The sequence below is a fragment of the Scyliorhinus canicula genome, chromosome 2 (genome assembly GCF_902713615.1).
Source record: "Scyliorhinus canicula chromosome 2, sScyCan1.1, whole genome shotgun sequence".
In the NCBI taxonomy this organism is placed as follows: domain Eukaryota; kingdom Metazoa; phylum Chordata; class Chondrichthyes; order Carcharhiniformes; family Scyliorhinidae; genus Scyliorhinus; species Scyliorhinus canicula.
This window is the reverse complement of record NC_052147.1, coordinates 6,871,368-6,892,990: the sequence shown is the minus strand read 5'-3', so window position 1 is coordinate 6,892,990 and position 21,623 is coordinate 6,871,368. Positions and strand designations below refer to the sequence as shown.

Here is a 21,623-nt window from a genome sequence, read left to right as displayed (position 1 = left end):
CTACTGAACACACTCACCCTCAAACACACACAGTATCTACTGAACACACTCACCCTCAAACACACACAGTATCTAATGAACACACTCACCCTCAAACACACACAGTATCTACTGAACACACTCACCCTCAAACACACACAGTATCTACTGAACACACCCACCCTCAAACACACACAGTATGTACTGAACACACCCACCCTCAAACACACACAGTATCTACTGAACACAGACCCTCAAACATACACAGTATCTACTGAACACACACACCCTCAAACACACACAGTATCTACTGAACACAGACCCTCAAACATACACTATCTACTGAACACACTCACCCTCAAACACACACAGTATCTACTGAACACACTCACCCTCAAACACACACAGTATCGACTGAACACACTCACCCTCAAACACACACAGTATCTACTGAACACACTCACCCTCAAACACACACAGTATCTACTGAACACACTCACCCTCAAACACACACAGTATCTACTGAACACAGACCCTCAAACATACACAGTATCTACTGAACACACACAGTATCTACTGAACACACTCACCCTCAAACACACAGAGTATCTACTGAACACACTCACCCTCAAACACACACAGTATCTACTGAACACACTCACCCTCAAACACACACAGTATCTACTGAACACACTCACCCTCAAACACACACAGTATCGACTGAACACACTCACCCTCAAACACACACAGTATCTACTGAACACACACCCTCAAACATACACAGTATCTACTGAACACACTCACCCTCAAACACACACAGTATCTACTGAACACACACCCTCAAACATACACAGTATCTACTGAACACACACACCCTCAAACACACACAGTATCTACTGAACACAGACCCTCAAACATACACTATCTACTGAACACACTCACCCTCAAACACACACAGTATCTACTGAACACACTCACCCTCAAACACACACAGTATCGACTGAACACACTCACCCTCAAACACACACAGTATCTACTGAACACACTCACCCTCAAACACACACAGTATCTACTGAACACACTCACCCTCAAACACACACAGTATCTACTGAACACAGACCCTCAAACATACACAGTATCTACTGAACACACAGAGTATCTACTGAACACACTCACCCTCAAACACACAGAGTATCTACTGAACACACTCACCCTCAAACACACACAGTATCTACTGAACACACTCACCCTCAAACACACACAGTATCTACTGAACACACTCACCCTCAAACACACACAGTATCGACTGAACACACTCACCCTCAAACACACACAGTATCTACTGAACACACACCCTCAAACATACACAGTATCTACTGAACACACTCACCCTCAAACACACACAGTATCTACTGAACACACTCACCCTCAAACACACACAGTATCTACTGAACACACTCACCCTCAAACACACACAGTATCTACTGAATGCACTCACCCTCAAACACACAGAGTGTCAAAAGGCCTCTGAGAGCGAGGACAAATTCCTGAGCCTGGCAGTGAAGGTGGAGTCGCACGAGGCGCTCCACAAGAAGTGGCTAGCGAGGATGGAGGAGATGGAGAACCGCTTCCATCGGAAGTACCTGCGGATTCTGGGCCTCCCGGAGGGGCTGGAAGGTTCGGATTTGGGGGCCTACGTGGTTGTGATGTTGAACTCGTTAATGGGTGCGGGGTCGTTCCAGGGACCCTTGGAGCTGGAGGGTGCCCATCGAGTGCTGTTGAGGAAGCCCAGGCCGAACGAGCCGCCTCGGGCGTTGCTGGTCCGTTTTCACCGCTTCGTTGACCGTGAGTGCGTGCTGAGATGGGCGAAGAAGGAAAGGAGCAGCAGGTGGGAGAACGCAGAGATCAGGATCTATCAGGACTGGAACGCGGAGGTGGCGAAGAGAAGGTCTGGTTTCAATCGGGCGAATGGAGTGCTTCACAGGAAGGGGGTGAAGTTGGGCCTGCTACAGCCAGCCCGCCTCTGGGTCACTTACAAGGATCGCCAGCTCTACTTTGACTCTCCGGAGGGGGCCTGGGCCTTTGTCCAGGCAGAGAAGCTGGACTCGAACTGAGGACTGGGGGGCTGGGGACTGATGTACACAGTCCGGAGGCTTTGTCCTCCTTGGTATCCTTTCGTTTTTATTGGTTGTGTTTGATTATGCCTTTTTGCTTTTCTGCTTTTTCGCTTTTTGGGGCTGTTATTTATTTATTTGGGTGCTTTTTCGTTTCTTCACTGGTGGAGGGCTGGGGAGCTGTTCGCGGTCCCGCTGGGTCATGTGCCCGTCTTTTTCCTGCGTGTTGGGTTGGGGGGGGCGGGGTTTAGGATGGAAGCGCGGGTTTTCTTCCCGCGCTGGAGGAGCAGTGGGCGGGGCCGGCACTGGGAGGGGGGAATGGTGGTTGTGTTGCATCGGAGGGGGGTCGTTGGGATGGTGGGAGCAGCCGGGGTCAGCAGGAGTCGGCTGACTTACGGAAGTACGATGGAAGGGGTTACGCAGCTAGGGGGGCCCTAGCTTGGGGGGGGGGGGAATAAGGGGGGGTACCGGGTTGCTGCTGCAGGGGCCAAAGGGGAACTGCTTGTGATGGGGGGGGGGGGTGGTTAGGAGGGGGGGTCTGCCACCGTGGGGAATGGGCCTGGGGGGTTCTCTGGGCACATGGTGAGCCGAGGGAGAGCTATGGCTGACCGGCGCAGAGGGAGGGGGAAGACCCCCCAGATTTGGCTGGTCACATGGAACGTGAGGGGGCTGAATGGACTGGTGAAGTGGTCCCGGGTCTTGGCTCATTTGAAGGAGCTGGGAGCGGATGTGGCTATGCTCCAGGAGACGCACCTTAAGGTGGCGGATCAGGTGAGGCTGAGAAGAGGCTGGGTTGGGCAGGTGTTTCACTCGGGACTCGATGCGAAGAATCGTGGGGTGGCGATTTTAGTTGGCAAGAGCATGTCGTTTGTGGCGTCGAGTGTGGTGGCGGACAGTGCAGGTAGATACGTAATGGTGAGTGGTAGGCTTCAAGGGGAGCGGGTGGTTCTGGGTAATGTGTACTCCCCCAACTGGGACGATGCAGGTTTCATGCGGCGAATGTTGAGCCGGATCCCGGACCTGGAGACGGGGGGCTTGATCTAGGGAGGGAACTTTAATACTGTGTTGGATCCGGCTCTGGATCGTTTGAGGTCAAGGACGGGCAAGAGGCCGGCGGCGGCCTCAGTGCTGAGGTGGTTCATAGATCAGATGGGAGGGGTGGACCCTTGGAGGTTTTTGAGGCCGGGAGGTAGGGAGTTTCCCTTTTTCTCCCATGTCCACAAGGCTTATTCCCGGATTGACTTTTTTGTTCTCAGCAGGGCGCTAATCCTGAGAGTGATGGGGACGGAGTATTCGGCGATAGTCATATCTGACCACGCTCCGCATTGGGTGGACCTGGAGCTGGGGGAGGGGAAGGATCAGCGCCCGCTGTGGAGGTTAGATGTGGGGCTTCTGTCGGAGGAGGAAGTATGTGGGCGGGTCCGCAGGGGTATAGAGGGGTATTTGGAAGCTAATGATAATGGGGAGGTGCAAGTTGGGGTGGTCTGGGAAGCGTTGAAGGCGGTGGTTAGAGGGGAGCTGATATCTGTTCGGGCACACAGGGAGAGGGGGGGAGAGGGAGAGGCTGGTGGAGGAAATGGTAAGGGTGGACAGGAGGTATGCGGATGTCCCGGAAGAGGGGCTTTTGAGGAAGCGTCGCAGTCTCCAAGGGGAGTTCGATATACTGACCACCCAGAAGGCGGAGGCGCAGTGGAGGAGGGCGCAGGGGGCGGTATATGAGTCCGGGGAGAAGGCAAGTCGGATGCTGGCCCACCAGCTCCGGAAGCGGGAGGCAGCGAGAGAGATAGGGGGAGTCACAGATGCAGGAGGGAACCTGGTGCGGAGTGCTAGGGACATTAATGGGGTGTTCAGGTCCTTCTACGAGGGGCTGTACCGGTCGGTGCCCCCTAGGGAGGTGGGCGGGATGGACCGTTTTCTGGATAAGCTGGAGTTCCCAAGAGTTGAGGAGGAGCGGGTGGAGGGTCTGGGGGCCCCAATCGAGTTGGAGGAGCTGATGAAGGCGCTGGGGAGCATGCAGACAGGGAGAGCACCGGGGCCTGATGGGTTCCCGGTGGAGTTTTATAAGAAGTTCTCAGACCTCCTGGGCCCGCTGCTAGTGAGGACCCTGAATGAGGCGGGGGGGGGGGGGGGGGGGGGGGGGGGTTTGCCCCCGACGATGTCTAGAGCAATAATTTCACTGATTCTGAAGAGGGATAAGGACCCCCTCCAGTGTGGGTCTTACAGGCCGGTCTCGCCCCTCAACATGGACGCAAAGTTGTTGGCTAAGATACTGTCCAGGAGGGTGGAAGATGTGGTCCCGCTGGTTATCCATGAGGCCCAAACGGGGTTTGTGAAGGGGAGGCAGCTGAATGTCAATGTGCGGCGGCTTCTTAATGTTGTGATGATGGCGTCGGCGGATGGGGAGGCGGAAATAGTAGCATCGATGGATGCGGAGAAAGCTTTTGACAGGGTGGAGTGGAGTTACCTGTGGGAAGTGCTGAGGAGGTTTGGGTTTGGTGAGGGATTCATTAGCTGGGTGAGGTTGCTGTATAGAGTATCTACTGAACACACCCTCAAACACACACAGTATCTACTGAACACACTCACCCTCAAACACACACAGTATCTACTGAACACACTCACCCTCAAACACACACAGTATCGACTGAACACACTCACCCTCAAACACACACAGTATCTACTGAACACACTCACCCTCAAACACACACAGTATCGACTGAACACACTCACCCTCAAACACACACAGTATCTACTGAACACACTCACCCTCAAACACACACAGTATCTACTGAACACACTCACCCTCAAACACGCACAGTATCTACTGAACACACTCACCCTCAAACACACACAGTATCTACTGAACACACTCACCCTCAAACACACACAGTATCTACTGAACACACTCACCCTCAAACACACACAGTATCTACTGAACACACTCACCCTCAAACACACACAGTATCTACTGAACACACTCACCCTCAAACACACACAGTATCTACTGAACACACCCTCAAACACACACAGTATCTACTGAACACACTCACCCTCAAACACACACAGTATCTACTGAACACACTCACCCTCAAACACACACAGTATCTACTGAACACACTCACCCTCAAACACGCACAGTATCTACTGAACACACTCACCCTCAAACACGCACAGTATCTACTGAACACACTCACCCTCAAACACACACAGTATCTACTGAACACACTCACCCTCAAACACACACAGTATCTACTGAACACACTCACCCTCAAACACGCACAGTATCTACTGAACACACTCACCCTCAAACACACACAGTATCTACTGAACACACTCACCCTCAAACACGCACAGTATCTACTGAACACACACCCTCAAACATACACAGTATCTACTGAACACACTCACCCTCAAACACACACAGTATCTACTGAACACACTCACCCTCAAACACACACAGTATCTACTGAACACACTCACCCTCAAACACGCACAGTATCTACTGAACACACTCACCCTCAAACACACACAGTATGTACTGAACACAGTCACCCTCAAACACACACAGTATCTACTGAACACACTCACCCTCAAACACACACAGTATCTACTGAACACACTCACCCTCAAACACACACAGTATCTACTGAACACACTCACCCTCAAACACACACAGTATCTACTGAACACACTCACCCTCAAACACACACAGTATCTACTGAACACACTCACCCTCAAACACACACAGTATCTACTGAACACACACACCCTCAAACAGACAGACGCGCTGTACTTACTGACCAAATACGCCTTCAAGCACACACAAGTACACATTGTACACTCATTTCAGCCATCCTCAAACACTAAACAGATTCACCTAAAGCACAGATTCCACCCACTGACATAATATGCACAGATGGAATAGCTGCACTCCAATACATCTACATAGTACACCTGTTGAATAGACACACATATGTTGTACACTGTGACTAACACACCCCAGACATACACACACAATATACAAATTTCCCAGACACAGCCTGCAAAAGCAGGACAAATCCAATCTGGCAATTCCTGACCCATGGAACTACTGCCAAATACATCGAGTGCTATCAAACAGCTTTTAAATATTAACTGCCATGGAGGCTCAGTTTGGGTTTCAATAGGACTCTTTGGCTCCTGACCTCATTAAAATCTTTGGCCAAACATGAACAAAGTGTTGGGTGCAAGAGATGAGGGAGTGTTACGGCATTGACATCAAGGCAGTGTTTAACTGAATGTGGCATCAAGGACCCTGAGTAAAACTGAAGCCAATGGAATCAAGAGAAAACTTCCTGGTTTGGTTTTGGTCTGAAGTTTGTGGCGTGGGTGTGTCTGTTATATGTAGCCCCGGTGGCAAGTGTTTGTACAAATGGGACAGTTTACGGAGTTTTGGGCTGCATAGAGGAATGAGACAGGGGTGTCCGCTGTCGCCGCTGTTCGTGCTAGTGATTGAGCCCTTGGTGATGGCTCTTAGGGGGTCTGTGGAATGGCAAGGGATTGTGAGGGGGTGCAGGAAGCACCAGGTGTCGCTGTACATGGACAATCTGTTGTTGTTGGTGTCCGACCCGTTGGAGAGTATGGGGTAGGATTGTGGGAATTTGGAGAGGTCTGAGGCCTTCTTATACCCAGAGAATATTGGGAAGAGTGAGGTGTTTCCGGTAAATGCGGTGAGGCTGGAGCCCAACTTGGGGATGTTGCCATTTAAGGTAGCTAGGGAAAGCTTCAGGTACTTGGGGGTTCAGGTGATGAGGGAAGGGGCTACGATGTACAGATGAAATTTCAAAATGTTGGTGGGGATATTAGGGGGGATTTTAAGAGATGGGATACATTGCACCTGACACTGGCAGGGAGGGTGCAGGTGGTAAAGATGAATGTGCTGCCAAGGTTCTTGTTGTTTCCCAGACCCTCCCGATCTTGCTCCCTCAGGCCTTCTTCCGGAACTTGGAGACAGTGATTTTGGAGTTTATGTGGGCGGGGAAGGTGCTGAGGGTAAAGCAGGCCCTGCTGCAGAATAGAGACAGAAAGGGGAGTTGGTGCTCCCGAACCTGCTGCACGATTATTGTGCAGCGAATGTGAAGAAGGTGAGGTGATGGGTCATGTGGAATGGGTCAAGATGGAGGTGGAGGGAGGTGGGGCTGGTGAGGGTGAGGGACCTGTATTTGGAAGGGCAGTCTGCAGGTCTGGATGAGTTACGGGAGAGGTTTGTGTTGCCAAGTGGGAGTGAATTCAGATATATGCAGGTGAGGGTCTTTGCACGAAAGGAGTAGAGGACGTATCCCAGGTTGCCGGGGTATCCCTATTGGAGCAACTGCTGCTCCCGGATGTGCCGGGAGAAGGTAGGATTGGGGATATGTAAGGGGGGTTGGGGGAGCAGGTGATGGGAGGAGGGGAAAGCAAGGGGAGTGGTGAGGATCAAGAACAAACCCGGCACAGTAGCACAGTGGTTAGACTGTTGCTTCACAGTGACAGGGTCCCAGGTTCAATTCCCGACTTGGGACACTGTCTGTGCAGAGTCTGTACATTCTCCCTGTGTCTGTATGGGTTTCCTCCGGGCGCTCCGGTTTCTTCCTACAAGTCCCGAAAGACGTGCTGTTAGGTGAATGGGGCATTCTGAATTCTCCGTCAGTGTACCCGAACAGGCGCCAGAATGTGGTGACTAGGGGCTTTTCACAGTAACTTCATTGCAGTGTTACTGTAAGCCTACTTGTGACACTAATAAAGACTATTATTATCAAATGGGAGGAGGAGTTGGGGGGAATAGGATGGGACTGTGGTGTGCGTAGAGTAAATTTAACCTCTTCCTGCGCTAGGGTGAGCTTGAACCAGTTCATGGTGGTGCACAGGGTACATATGACCCGGGAGAGGATGAGTGGGTTCTTCCAGGGGGTGGCCGATGAGTGTAGGTGGCCAGTGAATCATGCTCACATGTTCTGGGGTTGTGGAAAGCTAGAGTGTTATTGGGAGGTGGTGTTTGGGACGTTATCTAAGATTGTGGGGGTGGAGGTCAGGCTGGACCCAATGGTGGTGATCTTTGCGATATTGGAAGTGCCGGAGCTGCTGGATGGGAAGGGGGCCGTGTTGTGTCCTTCGTCTCTCTAATTGTGCAACGAGGGATCTTGCTGAATTGGAGGTTGAATACGCCGCAGGGGGCTGGCAGCCTACCTGGGGGGGCCTGTAGGAGTTTCTCTGGTTGGAAAAGATTAGATTTGAGTTGAGGGAGCCAGCGGAGGGCTACGAGACAGGGTGGGGGTTGTTCATGACAATGATTTAGGAACTGTTCGTTGCGGGGGTAGGAGGAAGGGGAGGTGAGGAGGTAAAAGGGGAAATTGTACAATCTGTGGACTGAGGTTGTGGAGTGTGTTGTGTATGTTACTGTTTTTACACATGTTTGGAATAAAATACATTTAAAAAAAAAGAGAGAGAAAAATCTCCACTAGCCATAACTAGCACAAAGAAAGATGGTGTGGTGCGTGTGACATCGCTGCCGGGTTTCCTCAATGTAGTACCCTAGGCCCAATCATCTTTAGCTGCTTCATCAGTGATCTTCCCCTAATTATAAGGTCAGAAGTTAGGATGTTCACTGATGATTGTACAACGTTCAGTTCCAGTTGAAACTCCTTAGAACTGAAGGAGTCCGAGTCCATATGCAGCAAGACTTGGATCATATTCAGACGTAGTTGATAAGTGACAAGTTATATTCACGCCACACAAGTGCCAAGCAACAATCATCTCCAACAACAGTGCGTTGGTGATCCACTTGCATGGACGAGTGCAGCTCCAATAGCACTAAAGAAATTGACCAATCCCATTCAAACCAACCTGCTTCATCAACAGCCCATCCATCACCTTAAACATTCATTCCCTCCACCACCGATGCACAATGACTGCAGGCATATTGGAACACCACTAACTGCAAGTTCCGCTGCAATTCACATACTATCCTAACTTGGGTCTATATAACTGTTCCCTCACCGTCACTGGACCAAATCATGGACTCCCTTCCTTAACAGCACTCGTAATGTGCCCCTCCTAAATTCCCTGCAGCGTTTCAAGGCAGCTCACCACTAGCTTCTCAAGGGCAATTAGGGCTGTGGATAAATGCTGGTCGAGCCGGTGATATTTATATTGCATGAATTATTAAGAGAAAAAAGCGATTATTCTAAGCATCTGACCTTGACACTCAATGGAGGGGTGGGGAGTGTTGAATTCTCCACCATCTAGTTCCTGGGACTCATCAAAAACCGAACTGAGGGCAGCACGGTGGCCTAGTGGTTAGCACAACCGCCTCACGGCGCTGAGGTCCCAGGTTCGATCCCGGCTCTGGGTCACTGTCCGTGTGGAGTTTGCACATTCTCCCCGTGTCTGCGTGGGTTTCGCCCCCACAACCCAAAAATGTGCAGAGTAGGTGGATTGGCCACGCTAAATTGCCCCTTAATTGGAAAAAATAATTGGGTAATCTAAATTTATATTAAAAAAAAGAAGAAAAACCGAACTGGACCAGAGTTATAAATATTGTGGCAAAAAAAAGGCAATTGACCCACCTATTTATTCCTCAAAGCCTGTCCACCTTCTAAAATTTAAGATTGTGAAATACACTTCACTTGCTTGGATGAGTGCAGATCCAATAGCACTCGAGAAGCTCAACACTATCTAGGGCAAAGCAGCTCTCTTTATCGGCACCACACCCATCACTTTAACCGTTCACTCCCTTCACCACAGGCACACACTGATAGCAGTATGTCCCCATCCCCTAATTAATCTAAAAAACAACAAATACAATCACAACTATACCCTCCAATTACACATAAAGCACAGATAAATCAAAGAGAGTAACACACCCTTCAGACACATAAAACATAGTCAAACCCCCAACAGAGATATAAACAACAAAACAGTTATAATTATATTACACAAATACACAGATACACCATAAAGTGACTCGCATCCTGCAGAGCTACACACAGATCAGTAGCTTCATAGCCACTCGCATACATATTACACAAATATACACGACAAAATAAATCTACACAATCACTCCATTGTTGACTTGTGGACCTTATAGTGACATAGACACAAAATGTTCCTAAAAACACCAATCAGAAAGGTACGTAATGCACCAAACAAACTCATACACACGAAGCAGTAAGTCAAACATTCAGCCGCACAAAACAGGCGGCATCCTAGCACAATGTGTCACAAAGCATTGCACCAGAATTTGCGAAGAAAATCATCGAGTTTTACAACACAGAAAAAGGTGCTTCGGCCCATCTTGTCGGTGGCAGCCATTAAACACCTATCTATTCTAATCCCATTTGCCAACACATTCTCTGTAGCCTTGCGCGCTGCGGCGTTTCAAGTGCTCATCTAAACACTTCTTAAATGTTGTGAGGGTTCCTGCCTCTCCTTTCAGGCAGCGAGTTCCAGATTCTCACCACCCTCTGGGTGAAAAAGCTGCTCCTCAAATCCCTTCTAAATCTCCCGCCCATCACCCATCTGTGCCTCCTGGTTATTGCCTGCTCTACGAAGGGGGAAAGTTTTCCCCTATCTACCCTGTCTATGTCTCTCATAATTTTGTAACCTCAGTCACCAACCAGCCTCTCTTACTAGCTGAAACTCTGCAGCCGAGGTAACATCCTGGAGAATCTCCCTGAACCTTTTCACATGCAGTCACATCCTTCCTATAGTGTGGCGACCAGAACTGCAGGCAGTACTCTAGCTGTGACCTAACCAGCGTTTTGTACAGCTCCATCATAACCCTCTGCACTTATATTTTATGCCTCGGTTAATAAAGGGAAGTATCCCATAATCCTTCTTAACCAACTTATCTACCTGTCCTGCTGCCTTCAGGGATCTATGGACATGCACCCCAAGGTGCCTCTCGTCCTCTGTACTTCCTAGCTTCCTGCTGTTCATTGTGTATTTATTTGCCTTGTTAGTCATTCCAAAATGCATCACCTCACACTTTTCAGGGTTACGTTGTATTTGCTGCTGTTCTGCCCATCTGCCCAGCCCATCTATAACGTCCTGTAATCTAAGGGTGCGATCCTCCCAAAAAGGAACAATCCCCAAGCCAGTGCGTTTAGCCACCTACACTCACAGTGCTGAGAAAGACATGGCCATTCAATGCGACTCACTTTGAATAAGAGGCCTCAACTCGGAATGCGTGACTGAGGCCACACACAGCCACGTTTTTCACAATGGGGAGTTCCAATCTCCGAGGCCCCAAATAGAATCCCCACCTCCCCAGCCCAAATGCAACATGGGAGGATCACCCGCCCCCCGTGCAGCCCCCAACACCCACACCGGGCAATCCCGGATCAATCATGCACGCACAAAAAATGCCAGCTTTGCACGTTGGCAGTACCCCTGCCAGCTAGCAATGCCATCTGTGTACCTTCCAGTGCCAGACTGGCACATGGATAGCAGCGCCAGGCACCACCCTATCCAAAGGGCGTGGAGAATGGGGCCTCCAATCCCCTTGGAGACCCCCATGAGTGCATTTCCCAGTTTGTAGGGAGCAGGACCAAACGGTGCTCACCCAAGGTCCCCAAAGCAAATGTGTTGAATCCCAAAGTCTCAGGTACCTTGGGAATCTACACATTAGAGTAAGGTTTACTGCCTCGTCCTAATATGCAGATTTGCTAAAAAGTGGGTGGGATTCCCCTTGCAATGTCTCACGAGAATTAGTTGAATTTCGCAAGGGATTTTGAGCCAGTAGATCCTGGGATCGGGGTCTCCCGGCTTTCACCGGCCACCCTGTGTCTCGGTGAACTGCTTTTCCAGTGCAGCGTGGCCAGAGGATCGCGCCCTAAGGCTTTCCTCCTCACTACTTACCACACCACCAATATTTGTGTCATCCACTGATCAAATCACCTACATTCCCATCTAGATCATTAATGTACACAACAAACAGCAAGGGACACTGCACTGATCCCTACAGTACTCCACTGAATACAGGCTTCTAGTCACAAAAACAACCTTTGAGCAACACACTCTGTCTCCTGTCACAAAGCCAATTTTGGATCGATTTTGTGAAATTTGCTCTGGATCTCATGGGCTCTTATGTTTTTGATCGGTCTCCCATGTCAGACCTTGTCAAAAGCCTTACTGAAGTCCCTATAGACTACATCAACTACACTACCCTCATCTACATACCTTGTCACCTCCTTGGAAAATGCAATCAAATTTGTTGGGCCTGTTTAATGCACTCTGTTATTAGTGTGCAAATAACTCTGAAACTTGTAGCAAGAGAGATTGCGAATCACCACAAATTCCTGTACAATTTGCAACATTGTTAGCCTTCTGAAAACATCTTCTCACACTCAAACTTCCTGCTAGTTTCAAGAAATCACTGCATTTGTGCGATAAGTACATATCAAACTTGCCTCAAAAAGTTAGAACTGATATTTAGGACCCTTTTAATGACAAGATTTATGTTCCTTCAATGCCAGTGAACGTCTGGGCCCAAAAAAGGAGCAATTGAAACTGTAGAGTTTCAGTCCCGTAGTGTCGTAAATTGCTGTCAGAGATTTTTAAAATATAAAAGATTTTAAAGAAAATATATAGCATTTCTTTCTGTTGCTTTTTCCTCTCTCTTAAAGCAATCTTTCCTTCTCTCTCCTTCTGTACCTCATTTAAATCCAAATCATCCTATTTTCTTCTCTATTGTTCCTTTGATTCTTTCTCAATTCTTAAATCCCATTGGTTAGGACAAAGACTGTCGTTCCTGTTGTTTATTAAGGTCCTGTGATCAGGTACGACTTTCAGGAATTTGTGGCACAAACGTTCTTCAAGCTCAAGCTAAAAATCAAATGAATTTGGTACAAAGCAAGGTGCCCGACTCCAGTAAAATCTGAACCATTCATAGCCCTGAATTTTCTCACGCTTCCTTCCGATGTAAACTCACCAAGATCTACTGGAAATTATGTTCATCCGGGATGAGAAAACAAGGTTTCTGTCACTACTGCAGAGAATCCAAGGAAATTCAGTGCCCACTGTCATAGATTGGTACACAGGCTCACTCACGTAAAGCTGCACAGCAAGCTCTCACTCACACACATATCCTGCAGACCAGCAGTCACTCAGACAGACACAGGCAGTGTGAGCCCTGCTCATGAACGCACAGACTTTTCAAAGGATGTCCAGGCCACCCTTCAGGCCCCTGGAGCTGGACTTACCGCTCGATGGTCCCCCGCAACAGTCAGACAGGTGATATTGCGACAGATCCTGCAGTTGTGACTGTGTGTGTGTGTTTATCTGTGTGGGTGGGGAGGTATGCAGATCACCTCCCTCTGAATGCAGTGAATGAGATGTGTTTGTATGACTAATCCGCAACAGTGTTTGGAGATTGTGCAGTACTGGTGGGCTGTGAAGTGTCGCACACGGCATTAACCAGCTACACTCAATGTTGATGACTCAATCTATTCAACTTTCTCAACTGATGAAAATAGTCTTCAGTATTTTCGATGTAGCAACGGTCATTAATGAGGGCTCACTGGTTTTGGTTTGTAGGAAGGTCCTGGGTTCAGTTTCCGGTCTGTCTGATCTGGCAGAAGGTACAGCAGCAGAGGCCAGCAATTGAGCTGCTTGTAGCTCTGTCCATCCAACCTAGTAATCTCTTCTGTGGCCAGGTGTCATATTTGTTTTATAATGATCCTGTGGAGCTCCTTGCAACATTTCATTATATTAAAGGAGCTTTATAAATAGAACATGAGTTAGGAGAAGGGTAGACCATTTGGTTTGGATTTAGTTTCTTTTGTTTATTGTCACGTGTACCGAGGTACAGTGAAAAGTATTTTTCTGCGAGCAGCTCAACAGATCATTAAGTATATGAAAAGAAAAGGAAATAAAAGAAAATACATAATCGGGCAACACAAGGTACACAATGTAACTACATAAGCACCGGCATCGGGTGAAGCATACAGGGGTGTAGTGTTAATGAGGTCAGTCCATAAGAGGGTCGTTTAGGAGTCTGGTAACAGTGGGGAAGAAGCTGTTTTTGAGTCTGTTCATGCGTGTTCTCAGACTTTTGTATCTTCTGCCCGATGGAAGAAGTTGGAAGAGTGAGTAAGCCGGAGGGGAGGGGTCTTTGATTATGCTGCCCGCTTTCCCAGGCAGCGGATGTAGATGAAGTCAATGGATGGGAGGCAGGTTCGTGTGATGTACTGGGCTGTGTTCACGACTCTCTGAAGTTTCTTGCAGTCATGGGCCGAGCAGTTGCCAGACCAGGCTGTGATGCAACCAGATAGATCGTCACTCGAGCATGTGCAACCATTCAATAAGACTATGGCTGATCTGTGGTCTCCACTTTCCTTCCTGCCCCCTGCATAACCCACGATTTCCTCGTCAGTCAAAAACCTGCCTAACACAACCTTGACTATTCAATGACCCCAGCCTCCACTGCTCACTGGGCAAGAGAATTCCAAACACTAACAACCCTCTGAGAGAGGAAATTCCTCCTCACCTCCAAAGGTTATTGTTGTGTTGAATTGTCCAGGAACTGTTCACTGTTCCCAGGACCTGTTCTGTAAAACTGCAGGCAGCTAGTCTCCAGGCAGTAAGCTACGTGTTCATTACAGAATGCTGCGCCATGTTAATTACTTGCCGTAATTAGACCAGAGCTGTCAAAAATCAGTCGGGTTTAAATAAGCGTTTGGGAGAATTTTCTTTACACAGGGAATAGTAAGAATGTGAACGTGCTACCACATGCAGAAACACTGAATTGATTCACTTGATGCGTTTAAGGGGAGTCTTGATTCATATGAGAGGCAGCAGAGAATGGAGGATGACAGAGGTGGCCAGTGTGGAATATAAACACCAGTATAGATCAGGTGGGCTGAATGGCCTGTTTCTGTGTTGTCAAATCTGTGTAATTCTAATGTAGTTCGTCTGTGGGCTGCAATTTTGGTTCTCAATGGATTACATTGCCTTTAATTCAGGTCATATGCAGAGAAACAACAACTTCAATTACACCTGTAAAAGGGCTTGACCTAACTCTGCAGTGTTTAATCAAGCCCCTTGGACAGCAGTAACATAAGGTTGAGACAAACTCACCACACCTTTACAAACATTTAAATATCACTTTCTCAATCATTTCCTCCAGTTAAATCTTGCAAATATTAAATACATTGGTATCTTCCCTCCACACCCCGCCTAATAAGATCTGTGCCTTTGGCACAACATCAGCCCCCTGCCTCCCCTCACTACCCCAGCTGTTCACCCAAGCTGAACCAGACTCTTCACAACCTTGGAGAGAACACTCATAAAATGTGACCCTCCCAGAAATCATAACACTCAAAAATCCCCTGATAAAACATGACCCCCCCCAAAAAAATCAAACCCCTCATCAATTAGAATTCTCATAACTCAAACCCATCATTAATCAAACCTTCAAAAATAAAATCCTCATACATTATAAGAATAATAATCTTTATTAGTCACAAGTAGGCTTACATTAACATCGCAATGAAGTTACTGATAAAAGCCCCTAGTCGCCACACTCCGGCGCCTGTTCGGGTACACGGGGGAGAATTCAGAATATCCAATTCTCCTAACAAGCATGTCTTTGGGGACTTGAATCAAACTTCTCATAATTCAACACTGCTGAAATTAAGGACGAAATTCTCCGACCCTGCCTGGGGCCGGCGAAAATCCCGCCCCCGCCGTGGCAGAGATTCTCCGCCACCCGGGAATCACGCCACTCCGATCGGCGAGGCCCCTGCGGCGATTCTCCGGTCCGCGATGGGCCGAAGTCCCGCCACTGGGAGGCCTCTCCCCCCGCCGAGGTTTGAACCACCTCTAGTGGCGGCGGGATCGGCGGCGGGAGCGGGCCCCCAGGCTCCTGGGGGGGGGGGGGCGATCGGACCCCGGGGGGGGTGCCCCCACGGTGGCCAGGCCCGCGATTGGGGACCCCCGCTCAGACTCCGGGCCAGTGCCCTGGGTGCACTCTTTCTCCTTCCGCCCGGCCACGGCCTCCGACATGGCGGAATCGGAAGAGAAACCCACATCGCGCATGCGCCGGTGGTGACGTCAGCGGCAGCTGCGCTGACGTCACTGCCGGCGTATGCGCGGACCGGCGAAAGCCTTTCAGCCAGCCCCGCTGTCGGGGGCGCCGGTTTTTTGCGCCAGTCTTCTGGTGCCAACCGCTCCGGCGCGGGGCTGGCCCCCAAAGGTGCGGAGAATTCCCCACCTTTGGGGAGGCCCGACCCTGGAGTGGCTGGTGCCACTCCTCTACGCCGGGACCCCCCGTCACGCTGGGTAGGGGAGAATCCCACCCATGTTTAGCAAACATAAACCCCTTAGAAATCAAACCTTAAAACAAACTACTCAAATATCCAACATAAATCAAACTTTCATCTATCAGAACAGCATAAGTTAAACCTTCATAAATCAAACTACACATAACTGAAACCCCTTATAAATCAATACCTCACAGATCAAACTCTCGTAAATCAAACCCCTCATAAATCATTTTTCTCATGAATAAACCCTCACATAAATCTGCGCATGAATAAACCTTCATAAATCATACCCTCAAAAATCAGTTCCCCCTTAAATTATTTCGCTCATAAATAAACCCCTCACAGGGTGGCACGGTGGTGCCTCCCGGCACTGAGGACGCGGGTTCGATCCCACCCGAGGTCACTGTCCGTGTGGAGTTTGCACATTCTCCCCGTGTCTGCGTGGGTCTCACCCCCACAACCCACAAGTAAAAAGAATTGGGTACTTTAAATTTATAATAAATAAATAAATAAACCCCTCACAGATAATAATAATCTTTATTGTCACAAGTTGGCTTACATTAACACTGCAATGAAGTTACTGTGAAAATCCCCTCGTTGGCCAGCACGTCTTTCGGGGCTTGTGGGAGGAAACTGGAGCACCCGGAAGAAACCCACGCAGACACAGGGAGAACGTGCAAACTCCTCAAATCACTCATGAATAAACCTTCACAAATCAATCCCTCTTAAATCAAACCCCTCATATATCTAACACTCCATAAATCAAACCCTCAAATCAAACCCCTTGTATATCTAACTCCCCTTGAATCAAACTCCTTATACAACTGACTCCCCATGATTCATAGAATTTTATAGAATTTACAGTGCAGAAGGAGGCCAGTCAGCCCATTGATCCTGCACCGGCTCTTTGAAAGAGCATCCTACCCAAGCTCAAACCTCCACCCTATCCCCATAACTAAGTAACCCCACCCAACACTAAGGGCAATTTATCATGGCCAATCCACCTAACCTGTACATCTTTGGACTGTGGGAGGAAACCGGAGCACCCGGAGGAAACCCACACACACACGGGGAGAACGTGCAGACTCCACACAGACAGTGACCCAAGCCAGGAATCGAACCTGGGACCCTGGAGCTGTGATGCAATTGTGCTAACCACTATGCTACTGTGCTGCCCTATTTTCTTAAAAGGCTCTTAACTCAAAATGCAAAACTCTTTACAATCAAACCCTCATAAATCAACTGTCTTGTCAAGTAAACCTTCATAAATTGTACTCTTAGCCTCATCGCAAATCCTTTTTACCCACAACAAACAACATCACAGAACATTCAGAAAAAATAATTACTCCAGAGCTCATTACATCTTGCAACACTAACTGGATTAGATTCTCTCTCTCCATCTCTCTCAAGGGAAAATGTTCATTTGTTCACATTGGATTGGAATGGAAAGACAAGGTCAGGAGGATTCCACATATTTGCTATTATTCCCACAGAATCCAACTATTAATATTTTGTTCTGTTACCTCCAAGCTTTCTAAAATGGTAACTAACTGAGTGGAAAGCACAGAAGCAGCTGAGAGTGTGGAATCTGGGCAACAGGCTGAGGAGCCCAGTGTGCGGGGGAGGAATCTCAAAGAATTCAGTATTTAACTCTTTAGTGAACAGCTTTGTAGAAGCAAAGTACTGTGGACGCTGGGAATCTGAAATAAAAACAGGCTGGATAAACTCAGCAAGTCTGGCAGTATGTGTGGGGAGAGAAACACAGCTAACGGGTGCGATTCAGTAACTTTGAAACACACCGAGTAATCTCGTGAGAGGCCTCTCGCAAGGTTTGCGATGTTCTGTCCCGCGAGGTTCAACGGAATCTCGCAGACATCGTGATCTGGATCTTGTCCTCACCGGGTGTGGTCCAGATCAGCATATTTAAATGAGCATAAATGCCACATCCAGCGTGTCCACCATCTACAAGGCCTGTGCTGGAATACTCTCCAGTTGCCTGGATGAGTGCAGCTCCAACAACATTCGAGCAGCCCGCTTAATTAAAAGCAAATTACTGCAGATGCTGGAATCTGAAACAAAAACAGGAAATACTGGAAAATCTTAGCAGGTCTGACAGCATCTGTGGAGAGAGAACACAGGAAATATTTCGAGCCTGGATGACTCTTTGCCAGAGCTACAGAGAACTGGAAATAGGATGAGATTTGTACTGTTGTAGAGGTCGTTGTTAAAGCAGTCAGGCTGGATAGAGGGCCAGCAATAGGTGGAGACTGGGGAGAGCTTGACAAAGATGTTGTAGACAGAAAGACAAAGGGAAAGTAAATGGTGGTGATTATGGCTAAGAATGGCACATTAAGAGATCAGAATGTATTAATGTCAGAACAAAGGTAAGCAGTGTGTTAAAGAACAACTTGGAACTAGTGGGGTGTGTTATAATATACACACAAGTATATGATGGTGCACAGACAGGCATTGATTGACACACAGGATGACCAATGAACACACAGAACACAGCAGCCAATCACCAGATAGGACACACCACTACAAAGCCAGAGGGCACTAGTTTTCCCGCTTTCTCGGGATCCAGCCTCTGAGACAGTCAGAGCTCGTGAGCCCAACTAGAACAAACACCATGTGGTAGTAAGATAGTCTGGTCAGGTTAGCCTCAGGTCTCCAGTCAACCCACAGGTAAAGTATGTATGATAGTTAAGAGTTCAATAAAATCGAGTTGCATTTCTTCAAGTGTTGGAAGCCTGTCTCTCTCACTGCTGCAGTAAACGCAGTCCTCGCAGACCCAGCTTACCCAACACATCATGGTACCAGTGAGTCATGCTCGAGTTTGCCGGACCTACCTTGAGATAGTCTGCCTTTGACCAGCGATCAGCCATCCGGTAACATGGACAGTGTCCGCCCTCCCCCGGAGCTCCGCATCGCCGGCAACCTCGGTGCAAACTGGAAGATTTTCAAGCAGAAATAAAGTTCCTTGGCATATTTCGCAGTTCGGTGTGCAGCCAGATGCAGACAACGTGTCAGCTTTCAACGCCATGAAGACCCCGGAGGACAAGAAGGCGGTCCTCCGCTTCCAAGAGATGGTCAACTTCCTTGGGAAGTTTATCCCCAACCTTGCATCACACACCACAGCTCTCCGCCACCTTGTTAAAAAGGCCACCGACTTCCAGTGGCTTCCCGCTCATGAGTGAGAGTGGCGTGAGCTCAGGGCGAAACTCACCAAGTCCCTGGTATTGGCGTTTTTCAACCCTGCCAAGGAGACAAAGATCTCTACCAACGCGATCCAGGCTGGCATTGGGGCAGTACTCCTCCAGCGGGATGAATCCTCCTCCTGGGCCCCAGTCGCATATGCATCTAGAGCCATGACACCTACTGAGCAACGATATGCTCAAATCGAAAAAGAATGCCTGGGCCTCCTCACAGGGATTGACAAATTCCATGATTACGTGCATGGACTCCCTAAATTCACGGTCAAGACGGACCACAGGCCATTGGTTCACATCATCCAGAAAGACCTCAATGATATGACGCCACGCCTACAACGTATCCTCCTCAAACTCCGCCGCTACGATTTCGACCTGGTCTACACTCCGGGCAAGGAGCTCATTGTGGCCGACGCACTCTCTAGATCCATCACCACTCCCTGCGAGCAGTCGGACTTCGTCTGTCAGATCGATGCTCATGTGAAATTTTGTGCATCCAACTTTCTGCCCACCGATGAAAGGGTCGTGCAGATTCGTCAGGAGACGGCCAGGGATCCTTTACTCCAGCGGGTCATGCGACACCTCACGGACGGTTGGCAAAAGGGGCAGTGCCCACAGCTCTATAATATAAAGGACGATCTAGCGGTAATGGTGGCATACTAATGAAGCTGGACAGGATAGTAATCCCACAGAGTATGTGAGAGCTGGTCCTCGGCCAAATCCACGAAGGTCACCTGTGGGTCAAAAAGTGTCGCTGTCGAGCCCGAGAGGCAGTATATTGGCCAGGCATCAGTCAGGATATCGCCAACACGGTCCTCAATTGCCCAACATGCCAACGGTTCCAGCCAGCTCAGCCGAAAGAGACTTTGCAGCCGCATGAACTGGTGTCCTCCCCATGGACCAAGGTTGGAATTGACTTCTTTCATGCAAAGGGCCGAGACTATTTTAAAAATACATCAAAAAATACATTTGGGCAGCACGGTAGCATTGTGGATAGCACAATTGCTTCACAACTCCAGGGTCCCAGGTTCGATTCCGGCTTGGTCACTGTCTGTGTGGAGTCTGCACATCCTCACCGTGTCTGCGTGGGTTTCCTCCGGGTGCTCCGGTTTCCTCCCACAGTCCAAAGATGTGCAGGTTAGGTGGATTGGCCATGAGAAATTGCCCTTAGTGTCCAAAATTCTATGATAATCTATGATTAACCTAGGACAAAAGTTCGGCACAACATCGTGGGCCGAAGGGCCTGTTCTGTGCTGTATTTCTCTATGTTCTATGTCCTCCTCGTGGACTATTTTTCTAACTACCCCGAGGTGGTCAGACTGACTGACCTCACATCAGCAACAGTCATCAAGGCATGCAAAGAGACCTTTGCCCGTCATGGCATTCCACTTACAGTCATGACTGATAATGGCCCGTGCTTCTTCAGTCAGGAGTGGATGGATTTTGCCCAGCAGTCCAATTTTACGCACGTCACTTCAAGCCCCCATTACCCCCAGTCGAATGGGAAAGCTGAAAAGGGGGTCCACGTTGTTAAAAGACTGTTGTGTAAAGCTGCTGACTCGGGTTCAGACTTTAACCTGGCGCTGTTAGCCTACAGGGCGACTCCTTTGTCCGCTGGCCAGTCCCCAGCACAGCTGCTAATGAACCGCACACTACGGCCGACGGTGCCGGCTATCCACATCCCGGACCTTGACAATTTTCCGGTTCTGCAAAGGATGCCACAGTCTCGGGCCCAATGCAAGTTGGCGTATGACGCCCACGCCGCGGATCTCCCTGCTCTGGTCCCTGCTGACCGAGTTCGTGTTCAGCTACCTGACGGTGGCTGGTCTGCCACAGCTGTGGTGGTCAAGCAAGTGGCCCCGAGATCATTTCTCGTTCGAATCCCTGATGGCTCCTTTCTTCGGCGTAATAGGCGGGCACTGCGGCTACTTCCACGCTCGCCGCCGGAACGTGATGTCCTGCCTCGCATGCTGGTTCCTCAGGACGCACCCTTCTGCGAGGCCACCGATCTGACAGTTCTTTTACCGCCCTCTACATTG

At 49.0% G+C, this 21,623-nt stretch overlaps 2 protein-coding genes across 11 annotated transcripts in view; one reads left to right on the top strand and one right to left on the bottom strand.

The window, feature by feature from the left end:
- LOC119979743 (calmin-like) overlaps positions 1-13,335 on the bottom strand; it is a 106,924-nt gene extending 93,589 nt beyond the window's left edge. Inside the window, exon 1 of the mRNA XM_038822349.1 lies at positions 13,313-13,335. The gene's annotated coding sequence lies outside the window, so the exon portion shown is untranslated. The remainder of the gene's footprint in view (positions 1-13,312) is intronic.
- LOC119979765 (cytosolic carboxypeptidase 3-like) overlaps positions 1-21,623 on the top strand; it is a 268,954-nt gene that overhangs the window by 111,994 nt on the left and 135,337 nt on the right. The window contains exon 1 of one of the 10 annotated variants that reach the window (XM_038773140.1): positions 13,236-13,343. The exons of the other annotated variants lie outside the window; for them this stretch is intronic. The gene's annotated coding sequence lies outside the window, so the exon portion shown is untranslated. Of the gene's footprint in view, positions 1-13,235; positions 13,344-21,623 lie in introns of those variants that run through there. 10 annotated transcript variants of the gene reach the window in all.